This window comes from Tamandua tetradactyla, chromosome 16 (genome assembly GCF_023851605.1).
Source record: "Tamandua tetradactyla isolate mTamTet1 chromosome 16, mTamTet1.pri, whole genome shotgun sequence".
Classification (NCBI taxonomy): domain Eukaryota; kingdom Metazoa; phylum Chordata; class Mammalia; order Pilosa; family Myrmecophagidae; genus Tamandua; species Tamandua tetradactyla.
Window position 1 is genome coordinate 25,742,072 of NC_135342.1, and position 9,582 is coordinate 25,751,653.

Below are 9,582 nucleotides of genomic sequence, written 5' to 3' on the forward strand. Positions count from 1 at the left end.
AGTAGCTGAGGCATATGAGGTCTTATCAGATGCTAAAAAATGTGACATCCATGAAAAATATGGCAAAGAAGATTAAATGGTGGCAGTGGAAGTGCTTAATCCCATCTTTAACCCCCTTTGTATCCATAATTGTTATTTTAGCACATAGACAGCATTCTACAAAACTTTGCTTTGCAATACCATCTCTAGCTCTTACAGTTTAGAGTCACGCTGGGAAAAAAAATAGATGAGATACACACCCACACCCACATCTAAACATACATGTAGTCATTCACACATAAATACATATCTGCACATTAGTTATAGAGTAATTAGGTAGAACTAAATATTTTTATTTGCAAACATTTGCAAAACTTTTTAAAAAGTAATTTTATCCTAGCAAAATTCTCTCCAGCTTCCTGTAATTATTTCATTTGCATGCTATACTGTTTCTTAACCTTTTTTTTTAATTGAGCACTGAATAGAAATTGGTATGTCCTTAACGTGTTTCTTGCATGTTCCTTTTCGGTGAGTTTATTCTTCCTTTTTAACATAGGGATCTGTTGTTCATAAAGCTTTTTCCTTTGTTCTCTTGAAAATGAGGGCATCATAAAAAACTTGGATGGGATTTTATTTTATTTTTTATTAATTAAAGAAAAAATTACAAGACAGAAATACAAACATTCCCAACACATACACTCAACAATTCACAATATCATCACATATTTGCATATTCATCATGATCATTTCCCAGAACATTTGCATCAATTCAGAAAAAGAAACAAAAAGACAACAGAAAAATAAAACAAAAACAGAAAAAAAAATTACATACCATACCCCTTGCCCCTCCCTTTCATTGATCACTAGCATTTCAAACTAAATTTATTTTAACATTTGTTCCCCCATTATTTATTTTTATTCCATATGTTCTACTCATCTGTCAACAAGATAGATAAAAGGAGCATCAGACACAAGGTTTTCACAATCACCCAGTCACATTGTGAAAGCTATATCATTATACAATCATCCTCAAGAAACATGGCTACTGGAACACAGCTCTACATTTTGAGGCAGTTCCCTCAAGAATTCAACTAACTGATTTAGTGCTGGGGAAAACAAGGTCAAGTCTATGCTGTATTCCAAATTTCTATCATTGCCTACCATCATCATCAACGCCTCTTCTGACATCCCTAACTACAGTGATCAAATGTCCATAGACCTGCTAAAAATAAGTGTGATTTTGGTATATAATATTAAATAAGATGTCTTCTATCTAGAGTGTGTACAACCCAAACACACAGAGAACATAGGACTGTACTTCAATGGTGTGTGAGCATTTGGTGCCAAAGTGTGCACGTGTCTGGTAAGTCTAGTCTAGTGATTCCCTTTGTTCAACTTCTTCTGCTCCTCTCTCTGCTTCTGCTTCTTCCTCTTGTCACCTTCTTTGAATCCTGCTGAATAAATGGAGGGATCCCAGTTGCTGGTGACCTGAGGTTTATCTTGCTCATCATCGTCCTCACAGATAGAGTTAGATACACGTTTGGGTAAAGTGGCAGGTCTGTGAGACTTCAGCGAGTGGACATTGGCTGGCTGGGAAGGCAGGGCACTTTGTCCTTTTGCCTGCATTCTTCTGCAAAGGCGCCTCCACCTTCCACACCACTTGTTGTTAAGGACTTTGACTGGCCATCTTCTTCAACTTCTGCTCTTTCTTGGCCATTCTCAGTAATCCTCTTTGTACTGATTTTTCTGCCATTAACTACTTTAGTAGAAGTTGATATAGATTTGAACTTGCCCATCCTATTACCACCAAAGGTTGTCAAAGAAAATGAAGTAAGGCCCCCATGCCCCAGTGAACCAAATGAAGTAAATCCTGTATCAAAAGAAGAAAATCCACCTCCAAAAGATGGAAACCCACTGAAGGCAGAGAAAAAAGATCCTATTTCTGGTTCCACGGAGGCCTCTTCAATTTCAAAAAAACTCCTCAAATGGGTCTTCAAAGATGTCAAATGAAAATGGGTCCCGTCCACCAAAACATTCCCTGAAGATACATCATCTGGATTACGAAATGTGAAAACGAACTCAAAAAGCCTATAGCTTTGGTTGTCCACAGTGCTTGTGAGAATATCAAGAATTCAACTTGGGGAAGTTGAGTTTTCCCCAGTTCTTACCATTCCCCGAAGGGGACTTTGCAAATACTTTTCCACTCTCTGATCATATCACTCTGGGATTCATCAGAGCATCACCTGGACAAACCAACAAAATCTCATGTCCTACCCAAAGTTCCATGTACTTAAGGTGTTCAACCAACTCTCTACATAAGTTATATTAGGAGATGCACTAGTCAAAATATAAATTTGTACCAAATAAACATTTTTTGTTTTGGTCTCACACATAAGTTGAAATTTTAAAATATTAATTACCATCTATTTTCAGCACTCTACAGTAATGACATTCTTTTGTTCTTCCTCATGCAAAAATATTTTTTTTAATTTGTACATTTAGTCACTATCATTGTACACTCTAGGCATTCCTAGATTATACCATCTCAATCTTTATTGTCTATCTTTCTTTGTGATTTCATTTATGCCCCAGCCCTCCTCCCTCTATCATTCTCACATTCAGCTTCATTCAGTGCTTTAACATAATTGTATTACAGTTGGGAAATATAGTGCTGTCCATTCCTGAGTTTTTATATTCAGTCCTGTTGCACAATCTGTATCCCTTCAGCTCCAATTACCCAACAACTTACCCTATTTCTATCTTCTGATGGTCTCTGTTACCAACAAAATACTCCAAGTTTATTCACCAATGTCAGTTCATATCAGTGAGACCATACAGTATTTGTCCTTTTATTTCTGGCTAATCACACTCAGCATAATGTCCTTAAGGTCCACTTATGATGTTACATACTTCATAACTTTATTCTGTCTTACAGCTGCATAATATTCCATCTTATGTATATGCCACAGTTTGTTTAGCTAACCGTCTGTTGATGGACATTTTGGCTGCTTCCATCTGTTGGTAATTGTAAATAATGCTGCTATAAACATTGGTGTGCAAATGTCCATTTGTGTCCTTGACCTCATGTCCTTTGAGTAGAGACAGCATATAGATGGGTCCTGTTTTGTAATCCATTCTGCCAGACTATGTCTTTTGATTGGGGAGTTTAATCCATTAACATTTAGTATTATTACTGCATGGGTAGTACTTTCGTGTACCATTTTGCCTTTTGGATTTTATATATCATATGTAATTTTCCTTCTTTTTACCTTTACTCATAGTCTTCCTTTCTACACCTCTCTCTTTTGTCTTTTCCTATCTGTCTATAGTGCTCCCTTTAGTATTTCTTGCAGAGCTGGTCTCTTGGTCACAAATTCTCTCAGTGACTTTTTGTCTGAAAATGTTTTAATTTCTCCCTCATTTTTTTTTTTTTTTTTTTTTTTAAAGGAAAGACAGAGAGAAGGAAGGAAGGATAGAAGGAAGGAAGGAAGGAAGAAAGGGAAACATCTTTAAACATTTTCTTGTTTTATTGTATTTTGTTTTTTTGTTTTTGTTACATGGGCTGGGGCCGGGAATCGAACCGAGGTCCTCCGGCATAGCAGGCAAGCACTTTGCCCGCTGAGCCACCGCGGCCCGCCCCTCCCTCATTTTTGAAGGGCAATTTTGCTGGATATAGAATTCTTGGTTGGCAGTTTTTCTCTTTTAATAATTAAATATATCATCCCACTGTCTTCTTGCCTCCATGGTTTCTGCTGAGAAATCTAAGCATAGTCTTATTGGGCTTCCTTGTACGTGATGGATTGCTTTTCTCTTGCTGCTTTCAAGATTCTCTCTTTCTCTTTGACCTCTGACATTCTGATTAGTAAATGTCTTGGAGTACATCTATTTGGATCTATTCTCTTTGGGGTATGCTGCACCTCTTGGATCTGTAATTTTAAGTCTTTCATAAGAGTTGGGAAATTTTCAGTGATAATTTCCTCCATTAGTTTTTCTCCTCCTTTTCCCTTCTCTTCTCCTTCTGGGACACACAACACGTATATTTGTGCGCTTCATATTGTCATTCAGTTCCCTGAGTCCCTGCTCATATTTTTCCATTTTTCCCCCATATATTTTCTTTTGCTTGTTGGATTTCAGATGTTCCATCCTCCAGTTCACTAATCCTATGTTCTGTCTCTTGAAATCTACCATTGTAGGTTTCCATTGTTTTTTTTCATCTCTTCTACCATGACTTTCATTCCCGTAAGTTCTGTGATTTGTTTTTTCAGACTTTCAATTTCTTCTTTTTGTTCATTCCTTGCCTTCTTTATATCCTCCCTCAATTCATTGATTTGGTTTTTGATGAGGTTTTCCATGTCTGTTCATGTATTCTGAATTAATTGTTTCAGCTCCTGTATGTCATTTGAATTGTTGATTTGTTCCTTTGACTGGGCCATATCTTCAATTTTCCTAGTGTGATTTGTTATTTTTTGCTGGTGGCTAGGCATTTAATTACCTTAATTAGTTTATTCTGGAGATTGCTTTTCACTTCTTTTACTTAAAGTTTTCTTTCTAGATGAATTTGTTGTCTATTTTGTTCTTTGACATTCAGTTCAGCTTTATCTGAACCTCTAGCTTAGGTTTTGTTTAATAGAGGAGAATTTTTCAGTTCGTGTTTTCTCGTTTCTTGCCCTGCCTGTATAGTGCCTCCCCCCACCCTTAGGAGGGTCTACTTAGGTATTATACACTCCAGCCTGATTTTGCCAGACCAAACTGGCCTCCTATCAGGAAGAAAGAGTTACCTGCATCAGTTTTCCCTGAGGGTGAGGCCCAGCAGGTTGAAAGACTTTCCTGTGAAGTCTCTGGGCTCTGTTTTTCTTATCCTGCCCAGTATGTGGTGCTTGTCTGCCTGCAGGTCCCACCAGCATAAGATGATGTGGTACCTTTAACTTTGGCAGACTCTGCCTGCTGGGAGCGTGGTGGAGACAGAGGAGAGGTTGTAGGCTGGTTTTTATTTTATTTTTTTTTGTAGGCTGGTTTTAATGGCTTCAAATTACCAAGCCCTGGTGTCTGAATTCCTTGAGGGAGGGATTCCACCTGAATTGGACTTCACCCCTTCCCTGGGGAAAGCACAGGCACCAGACAAGCCCTCAAACAACTAAAATAGGCCCCCTGCTCAGGTGAACCTGGTCAAAGTGGAGGTTGCTCATTTCTGCCCCAGTGCCAAGGGGGCAGGGCTGATGGCAAAAGAAAAAAAAAAAAGGAAACAGGTTTTTGTTTGTTTCTGCCTATGCCTGGGGTAGTTGCAGCCTGAGAAGCCCTGCCACTGTATCCAAAGGCAGTCAAGCCTTTGTAGAAACACAGCCATAAAAACCTCTGTTTCCTTTTTTTTTTTTTTCTTTTGCCATCAGCCGTTGGTGCTGGGGCAAAAATGAGCAACCTCCGCTTTGACCAGGTTCACCTGAGCTGGGGGCCTATTTTTAGTTGTCAGAATGTGTTAATTAATTCCACAATTGGAGTTTGGTTGGGCTCAGCCCCTGCTGCTGGTAAACTCTTTCCTTTCCCCTCTGGGAAGCAGCCCGTGGGGGAGGGGTGCCAGCCACCGTGGCTTGGGGAACTCACGGTTTTGGGCAGGGCTCACAGTCAGTCCAGCTGTTCCAGACTGGGGTACACTGTGTGTCCGGTCACTGACGTGGCCCCAGGAGCTGTTTTGTACTGTTTCTGGTTATTTAGTAGTTGTTCTGGAGGACGAACTAAAACGTGCACATTGCTAAGCTGCCATCTTGAATTCTGTCATCATCGACTTTCTTAAGCCAAGGTATCCTTACCTGGATGCCTTGATTTGGACATTTTTATAGCCTTGCCTTAATTTGAACATTTTCATGGCCTTAGAACTGTAAACCTGCAACTCAGTAAATTCCTTTTTAAAAAATTGCTCCATTTCTGGTATATTACATTCTTGCAGCATTTAGGAAACAAAAAATCAACTCCCTAGCTCATATTATCACAGCCCTTTCCAAACAGGAAAAAGTTAGAACGGGCATAGCCCAAATACCCCCAAAGATTGGGAGAAAGATCAAAGAAGGAGGTGGAATTATAACAGAGAAGATAAGATTTAACAAAAGACTATGACTGCTGAATCATTATATTGATATTTCTCTTAGTCTCCAGTGTCTTATAGCAGCTAGAAGGAAAAACCTAAAATTGTGGAACAGCAATCCATATCAAACTCTGAAATCTGTTCTATAATTAATTGTGGCCATGTGCTTTGACATTTAATGCTTTTATACATATATGTTCTTTCATACGATAAAAAAAAAAAATGAAGCCACCTGGGTCAGTACTAAGGTGAATCAGCATATAGGTGTAAGGAGGACATTGTATTTTAGAACTTCACCTACTGTATGACCAAAGGAAGAGAGGCTTATTTTGTCCAAAACCTAAATTTTCTGTAGCACATAATCTATCGACCTGTCTGAATAGTTCATTTAAACAACCTAAACACACAAAGTCCAGAATGGGAATGAAGGATTTTAATTCTGTGTAGCTTAAGGTAATACCTGTGTTCTAGTTTGCTAGCTGCTGGAATGCAATATACCAGAAATGGAATGGCTTTTAAAAGGGAGAATTTAATGAGTTGTAAGTTTACAGATCTAAGGCCGAGAAAATGTCCCAATTAAAACAAGTCTATAGAAATGTCCAATCAAAGGCATCCAGGGAAAGATACCTTAGTTCAAGAAGGCCGATGAAGTTCAGGGTCTCTCTCTCAAGTGAGAAGGCACATGGCGAACACAGTCAGGGCTTCTTTCTCGGCTGGAAGGGCACATGGCGAATACGGTGTCATCTGCTAGCTTTGTCTCCTGGCTTCCTGTTTCATGAAGCTCCCCGGGAGGCGTTTTCCTTCTTCATCTCCAAAGATCACTGGCTGGTGGGCTCTCTGCTTCGTGGTGCTGCAGCATTCTCTGCTCTCTCTGAATCTCTCATTCTCCAAAATATTTCCTCTTTTATAGGACTTCAGGAACTAATCAAGACCCACTCAAATGGGTGGAGACGTCATTTCCTAATCCAGTTTAACAACCATTCTTGACTAAATCACATCATCCAGGGAGATGATCTCATTACAGTTTCAAACATACAGTATTGAATAGAGATTATTCTACCTTTATAAAATGGGATTTATATTAAAACATGGCTTTTCTTAGGGAGCACACTTCCTTTCAAACCATCACAACCTGGATCCATTCCAGAGTATGTTGGGCAGTTAATTTAAAAGTATTGGCAAAGTCCCTTGAAGGATGGGAGAAAAAATATGGAACTATTAAGTTTTACCAGCAGGGAAGTAGACCAAGCCCTTGTTCTGAAGCTTGCTTTTGTGAAGCTAATTTCTGTAGTGGAGAAGCTAAGCCTACCTATAGTTATGCCTAAGAGTTACTTCCAGAAAACCTCTTTTGTTGCTCAGATGTGGCTTCTCTCTCTCAAAGCCCAACCATGCAGGTACAATCATTTCCTTCACCCCTACATGGGACATCACATCTAGGGGTAAAAGTCTCCCTGTGCACGTGGGCCATGATTCCCAGGGACAAGCCTGGCCCTGACACTATGGGATTGACAATGCTTCCTGACCAAAAGGGGGGGAAAATGTAATAAAATAAAGTATCAGTGGCTAAAAGAGTTCAAATAGAGTTGAGAGGCTATTCTGGAGGTTACTCTTATGCAAGATTTAGCTAGATATTGCTAATTGCCATGGTTTGCCAACCCCCAACCAAAACCATTCCCGTTCACCCTAAAGAACACCGAGGGCTATATCTAAGATTCTCCAAATGTTTCACATACTCAGATTACTTTCCAGAAACTTACAACATCAGATGGTTCCTAGACCAGATAAGTCCTGTAACCCAGAGGTGCCAGCCTCTCCAAGAACATCCTAGTTCCATCCCCTTAACCCATATATTGACAGCCCTTTCCAACCTGAATTTAGAAAGGGCAGAGCCTAAATACCCTTAAAGAGTGGGAGAAGAATCAAAGGGGAAGGAGGAGTCATAACAGAGAAGCTAGGATTTAATGAATGAGTATGACTGCTGAATCATTACACTGATACTTCTTTTAGTCTCTAGTGTCTTAGAACAGCTAAACAGACAAACCTAAAATTGAAGAACAGTAACCCACACCAAACTCTGAAATCTGATCTATAATTATGTATTACAATGTAATTTAAAATTTATTGCTTTTTTATGTATATATATTTAATAATAATAAATGTTTTTTAAAAAGGACGTTCCAAAATGTTTTTAAATGGAAACTAAGTGTTCTGAATGTTCATCATAACATAATCTTAAGTCTAAACCTATAAAGGGTATTTTTAATGGTTTAAAAAAACAGGAATATGATACAGCTTCAAACTACCACATTCTACCCTTTGGATTCCCAAAAGACATATTCTTTGCATATGCCAAATACGTTAATTCCACCACAATATCACGATATTAAATACAAAGTCTCATCAAAATCAGTTATGTGTGGTCTGTCCTGGGGCAAAATTCCCCTCTAGCTGTGGACCTGCAAAACTTAGAACAAGTTATCTGCTTTCAATATACAAAGGAGGAACAGCTATAGGATAAAAATTCCATTGCCATAGGGAGAAATTAAAAGTAAAACAGGGGTCACTGGTCCCAACCAGTTCCAAAAACCTGCAGGGCATACTTCATTAGATTTCCAGGTCTGAGAGTTATCTACAAAAAGATATTTTGTCCTTGGGGCTTGATAGAGGGCCAGACCCACCCTTTCCAAGGTCTTGTGCAGTTCCTGCTCTCTTCAAACACTGGGTTGAGGGCTCCAACATCTCCAAACATTGGGGTGATGGCCATGCTCTTGGCTCCACCCTCATCAGACATTGGGGTGGCAACTGGATTCTCTGCCATCGCTGGGGCACATGTTGAGCCTCCTGAGAACAGTGGTGTTGTGGCCAGACTCTCCAGGGTTCTCTTTCTGTTCCTCTCCTCTCTGGTACTTTGTCCTGCAAACTTGAGCTGCCTTCCTTTCCAGGACTCTCAGCTCTGTCTCCTCAATTCAGGGGCCTGCTGGACTCGCCTTGGTTGCCTCTTCCTGCGCCTTGCTGCAATGCTCTCCAGGCAGAACACTGGGGCAATGGAAAAGCTCACCTCATTTGTTTCTCGTCTCTCAGGAAGCCCTGCCCTTCACTGCTTGATTCTAATGTCTTAAAAACCATTATTGAATAAATCAATGAAGCAATTCGTTTTTGTGCTCATGCAGCCCTGTTGGCATGCAGTCATTGGGGAGAGAGAGCAAGGGGGGCTCCACTCAGCTGCTATTTATTGTGTGCTGAAGTTCTGAGTGGATGGATCCCCTGCATCCTCAACACAAACCTGTTACTTTGGAGCTATTGCTCCTATTTAACAGACAAAAACCTGAAATGCCTGAATGGTGCAGGAAGTTCTGGCAGAGGCATGGAGGGGACACAGGAAGTCTGCCTGCGGAGCCCACACCATCCCCCACTGGCTCCGTGGCCTCTGATACAGGCCCCCCGCCCCAACTACCCCCTAGTCGGAGAACCAACTCTGCAATTGCAGTTTGTTCTTTTTTGCATTTGTCCTCAAATACTCAGTGGCT

The 9,582-nt window shown here is 40.1% G+C and overlaps 1 pseudogene; it reads right to left on the reverse strand.

Annotated features, from left to right (window-relative positions):
* Positions 1-1,299: 1,299 nt before the first annotated feature.
* LOC143658368 (dnaJ homolog subfamily B member 6 pseudogene) lies at positions 1,300-8,873 on the reverse strand (annotated as a pseudogene).
* Between the last annotated feature and the right edge of the window lie 709 nt (positions 8,874-9,582).